At 47.0% G+C, this 6,000-nt stretch overlaps 1 protein-coding gene across 1 annotated transcript in view; it reads left to right on the top strand.

Moving 5' to 3' along the window:
- The window catches only part of Orc1 (origin recognition complex subunit 1), a 404,967-nt gene that overhangs the window by 369,122 nt on the left and 29,845 nt on the right, over positions 1–6,000 (top strand). The window lies entirely within an intron of this gene.

The raw sequence follows: 6,000 nt of genomic DNA, 5'->3' as shown, positions 1-6,000 counted from the left end.
CTAGATCGTCTCTTGTCTAGATCGTCTCTTGTCTAGATCGTCTCTTGTCTAGATCGTCTCTTGTCTAGATCGTCTCTTGTCTAGATTGTCTCTTGTCTAGATCGTCTCTTGTCTAGATTGTCTCTTGTCTAGATCGTCTCTTGTCTAGATTGTCTCTTGTCTAGATCGTCTCTTGTCTAGATCGTCTCTTGTCTAGATCGTCTCTTGTCCAGATCGTCTCTTGTCCAGATCGTCTCTTGTCCAGATCGTCTCTTGTCTAGATTGTCTCTTGTCTAGATCGTCTCTTGTCTAGATCGTCTCTTGTCTAGATCGTCTCTTGTCTAGATCGTCTCTTGTCCAGATCGTCTATTATCCAGCTAGCCTGTTGTCCAACTGTCTATTGTCCCTTTTTATGTCTAGTTCGAATCAAGTATTTTCCTTGTGCCAGCCTGGTGCCAGCCTGCTGCCAGCCTGGTGCCAGCCTGGTGCCAGCCTGCTGCCAGCCTGGTGCCTGCCTGGTGTCAGCCTGGTGCCAGCCTGGTGCCAGCCTGGTGCCTGCATTGTGTCAGCCTGGTGCCAGCCTGGTGCCAGCCTGGTGCCAGCCTGCTGCCAGCCTGGTGCCTGCATTGTGTCAGCCTGCTGCCAGCCTGGTGCCAGCCTGGTGTCAGCCTGGTGCCAGCCTGCTGCCAGCCTGGTGCCAGCCTGGTGCCAGCCTGCTGCCAGCCTGGTGTCAGCCTGGTGCCAGCCTGGTGCCTGCCTGGTGCCAGCCTGGTGCCAGCCTGGTGCCAGCCTGCTGCCAGCCTGGTGCCTGCCTGGTGTCAGCCTGGTGCCAGCCTGGTGCCAGCCTGCTGCCAGCCTGCTGCCAGCCTGCTGCCAGCCTGGTGTCAGCCTGGTGCCAGCCTGGTGCCTGCCTGGTGCCAGCCTGGTGCCAGCCTGGTGCCAGCCTGCTGCCAGCCTGGTGCCTGCCTGGTGCCAGCCTGGTGCCAGCCTGGTGCCAGCCTGCTGCCAGCCTGGTGCCTGCCTGGTGTCAGCCTGGTGCCAGCCTGGTGCCAGCCTGCTGCCAGCCTGCTGCCAGCCTGGTGTCAGCCTGGTGCCAGCCTGCTGCCAGCCTGGTGCCTGCCTGGTGCCTGCCTCACCTCACACTGCGTCACTGCCTCTATAGTCTTGCCTTGTGATTGTATTCTTTAAATAAAAATAAATGTAAACAAACTTGTATGGGTCACTTGTCCTTCTGATGTGTCTTTTATTCATATATTTTAATTTAATATCTTGTTAGTTCATTATTTTCTAGTTGTATCCTTTAGTCTCATTAATTCCTCATTCTTTCACTTTCATTCATACTCACTCATAAACTTTACGTTGTGTTGAAGAGTTTCGTAATATTTGTTACGTATAGACGGCTCCCAGCGGGGACGGCAAGAGAAGTCACACCTACCACCATCACTACAACTACCACCACCACTACCACCATCACTATAACTACCACCATCCATACCATCTTACTTCTATCTCGTCTTCACACTTCTTCACCTACTTTCTCTTCCTCTCTCCCTCCTCCAGTTCCTCTCCTCCGTCCCTCCATCCCCCACCACCACCACTACCAACACTCCACCCCCCACCACCACCACCACTCCATCCCTCACCACCACCACCACCACTCCATCCCCCACCCACCACCACTCCATCCCCCACCCACCACCACTCCATCCCCCACCCACCACCACACCATCCCCCACCACCACCACCACCACCACCACACCATCCCCCACCACCACCACCACCACCACACCATCCCCCACCACCACCACCACTCCACCATGATGACAGCTACGAACTGAAGGGAGCCGTTGAGCAATTCAACTTGGCGCAGAACGCCTTAGGCTGCAGACTGAACACTGGATCTTCGCCCTCACATCACATGGCGTCAAGGACCAAAATACTCAGCGCGAGACCCTTCAATATACAATATTTTTCAACTTTATGTAGGTTCTCCACGAAACCTAAACATTTTAGATGTTTCAACCCGTCGCTAGTGGTTCAACTAAAGGGTAAAAAGAATCGAATCCTCGGAGGTGTTGCCTCTTGCAATCATCGGCGTCTAAGTAAATGTATTCCAGCTACTTCAAGAACGAGGCAGCCCTCAGCAATAACAAAAGACTGAGTGAGTCTGGGAGTGGGGGAATAGGCTTGTGTTCTCGTGTGTGGGAGATTGGGCTTGTGTTCTTCAGATAACGGAGAGATAGGGGGTGTTATTGTGTCTGGGAGTGGGGAATGGGCTTGTGTTCTCGTGTGTGGGCTTGTGTTCTTTAGATAACGGAGAGATAGGGGGTGTTCTCGTGTCTGGGAGAGGGGGAATAGGCTTGTCTTATCGTGTGTGGGAGATTGGGTTTGTGTTCTTCAGATAACAGAGGAAAGATAGGGAATGTTCTCGTGTCTGGGAATGGGGAATGGGCTTGTGTTCTTCACTGAAGGCAGGGATGGGGAGGTGTTCTCTCCCTCCCTCCAATTTGCGGGTCTCTGGTCGTTTCTGTGGACAGGAAAATAAAACGCAATAGACTAGAGTTTATTTTCTCTTCGGTGGATATTCCCCTGTTGAGTCTGGCCGACCATTACTGAGTGGAACGTCGGAAGATGAGGTGAGGAGATGAAGGGAAGTGAGGTAAGTAAATGAGGAACGTGAGGAGATAAGAGGATGAAGGGAAGTAGGTAGAGAAGGGGAAATGGGGAGGTAAGGTAAGGTCATTATCAAGAGAAAGCGCAAAGTCAGTGCGACTGAATAGGGAATGGGGGAGTACAGGAAATGTTCACGTGATGGGGAAAACGAGAATAGGGAAGACCAGGAGCACTAAGACGAAGGTAAAGCATGAAGGGAGGACAGTGAATTGGGTAAACCGGTGTTTCCCTATTTGGTTTATAAATTTAAACTTATACAATGTGAATCATTTCATCTTCTATCGTGGGATTGTTGTTTTGAATCCCCCTTGTATATATCCCTCTTGTTGAACACTTATTCATTTGTTCACTCCATTCATGACCCCTTATTTTATTTATTAATTTGAACACCGCATTTATGATATCAGTTCTTACCCTCAACCTCTCATAATGTAGACAATCGAATCCTCTCTATACGTTATCATCCGGTCTCACAACTGTATCACGTCAGACCATAAATAAATTGTGAAAATGAACTTTGGAGAGTTAATTTTTCAACTACCCCCGGACAGTGAAGAAAAACATGAGCAATATTGAGAAGATTCGTGTTAGAATCATTAATCTTACCCTTTCGGTCATATTCAGCAACATATGTTGACAAGAAAGACTGCTACCAAAATATACTTGGGATTTCAAAAGCGGAAGACTGAAGTTCTACGAACCAAACTACTGTAAGCTCTAATGCACTTTAATATCTTAAATAAATCATAATCTATAAAATAATAAAAAATAAGAATGGTAGGAAAAGAAATTACTTAACAAGTCTTGAGGGAGAATGTGCAAGGTCCTCTATAAATGCCTTTCATTCTCTTCTCCTAGGCTATGGGTCTCCACATTTGCACCAGAGGTGGTACCACAACATATATATTTTTATATTTTATAAGCCCCAGGACGAAGCCCCGGGGCACTCCACTTTGCCTTTATTTATACCGGCCCTGTTTCCTGTGTGGTAACCGCTCCTCGAGACACGGGAGCGGCCTCTCAGACACCTTGTATCAGTTTCTTTCTTTATTATGTACCCCATACCCATCCCGTGGGCGGTGGTGTAAAGGATTACAGAGGCACATAATCGGTTCAGGAACTGAACCCTCTAGTTCGTTTAGCTAAGCAAGTAACAATCTTTTGACGCTAATTACAAAATTATTAATGTTATATATACATGTACACATATACATACATGTACATATATATACGTATACATATATATATACACATACATATTTAATCACCCACACAAATACACACACATCAATAATCTTGTATCTCTCTACCTTCTTCGTCAACCTCTCGTGCGAACAAAAGCCAGACTGAAGTGTAGGATATATTTGATTACAAAACTGAAATATTGTCAAACGGTTTTGTTTTATAAGGAAATGTTTTTCATTTTTTATATAAACAGTAATATTCAAGATGGTTAAGTATGGTGTTTGCGGTTATCATTTCCATTAACGTTATCTGTTAAGTTAAACTACTTGAACGATAGTTTGGTGTCAGTGATCTTATCCCCATTGTTGTTTAAGTTTGATTGAATTCGTGTCACTTCACAATTCAGGTCTAGTTCCCATTTCTTAGGTTTATTAAATATACTGTACGTAAGGAGGATTAACTGAGTTCCTCTGTGCATTCTTTTAACACCCTGGCTGATACTTAACTAAGGTAATTTACTACTTTAGTTTTTAATTTTCTGAGTTAACTATCTTCTTCCCTAATAAATATGCTTACTAAATTTTTCCCATTTATAAATAGTATCATCTGTGATAAAATCGTCTTGTTCTTTTCTTATAAAGACCAAAAACAAATGTGTTCAGTAAGAAGAACGTTCTCCTAGCCGTCTTGGAGGCGTCTTCAAGCCCAGGGTTCGTGAACAAAGACGCCAGACAAGAGAGTGCAGAAGAGAGGTAATTACCACAAGGTCTTCAACCACCACCACGAGGTCAATTCAGTCATCCACTGGTATCAGTAATATGTTTGAGGGAGGTACGGATGCGTTTTCGTAAGGTGAGGGAGCGTGTCGCTGGCGGAACAAAGCCTAATGAGAACGGATTTTTTTTTGTTTTTTACTCTGCGCTTTGTAAAAGGTGTTTGTTTATCGCGAAGCGTGTGGCGGTTGGGCGACGCTCCCGCCCGCACGTGTCTAGCGACCGCGAGCACTGGCTGAATATATGTCCGTCGTTCGAACCCTTCCTTGATAAGATTTGTAGACTTTCGTCTGATTTTACGACGATTGGTCCCGTCTGCCTTCCTCCCCGGTGTGTGTGTGTGTGTGTGTGTACTCACCTTGTTGTACTCACCTAGTTGTGCTTGCGGGGGTTGAGCTCTGGCTCTTTGGTCCCGCCTCTCAACTGTCAATCAACAGGTGTACAGGTTCCTGTGTGTGTGTGTGTGTGTGTGTTGTGACGTTAGGTTTCCAGCACAGTAGGGCAGCTGACCTCTTATTACTCAGCTATTGTCGACTTTTGCTCATTATCTCAACACACTTTGTGATTGTGAGGCTGAAGGCCACAGTGGTGAGTGGGGTTGAGGTAAATGTGCAACAGGGTGCAACATGAGGTAAAGATTGCGGCTTCTTGCAACGCGTGTGTCTGTCCCGCACGTGAGTCGTCGCCTGCGGCAGACTTGCCGCCGCCAACCCGCACTTCCTCCCTCCCTCCCTTCTCTCAATCCCTCCCTCTTCCCTCCCTCATTCCTTAACCTCCATCCTCCTTATCTCACACTGGCCCAGTCTCTATCTCACTACATCACCAGGGTCTATCTATCGACAAGCAAGCAGGAGCTGTGAGTGTAGGATCGAATTCCTTATCGTGAGGCTCTGGAACCTGATAGACAGGAATCACGGGGGAGTGGAGAGTGTTTAGTGGTGGTGACCGCAGGCGCCCCCGCTCCTGCTCCGCCCACAGCGCTAGTCATTATTTGCTCTCTGCTTCTTCCTTGCTCACCACCTGCACCTTCATTGTCCTCCAGGGCCGCTATCCTCCAGGGCCGCTATCCTCCAGGGCCACTACCCCTCCAGGTCCACTATCAACTATCTGTATAACAACCGTTAACTTTATCTCTAAAATGGTTTAAACCAGGTATAATTTTGTTAAATGCATTCAGTCATGAAATTGTTCTGAATAAACTCACCATATATGTTTGTTTTAATGTGTTTATCTGATTCATTTTGGCTTTCATTTCGCCTCAGAGTTCCTAGAGTGGGTTTCACATATTGTCGCGTAAGGCTTCAGAGTTCCTACAGTAGGCTTCACATATTGTCGCTTGAGGCTTCAGAGTCCCTACAGTAGGCTTCAAATATTGTCATTGTGTGAGGTT

This window comes from Procambarus clarkii, chromosome 86 (assembly GCF_040958095.1).
Source record: "Procambarus clarkii isolate CNS0578487 chromosome 86, FALCON_Pclarkii_2.0, whole genome shotgun sequence".
Classification (NCBI taxonomy): Eukaryota; Metazoa; Arthropoda; class Malacostraca; order Decapoda; family Cambaridae; genus Procambarus; species Procambarus clarkii.
This window is presented reverse-complemented; position numbering and strand designations above follow the sequence as displayed.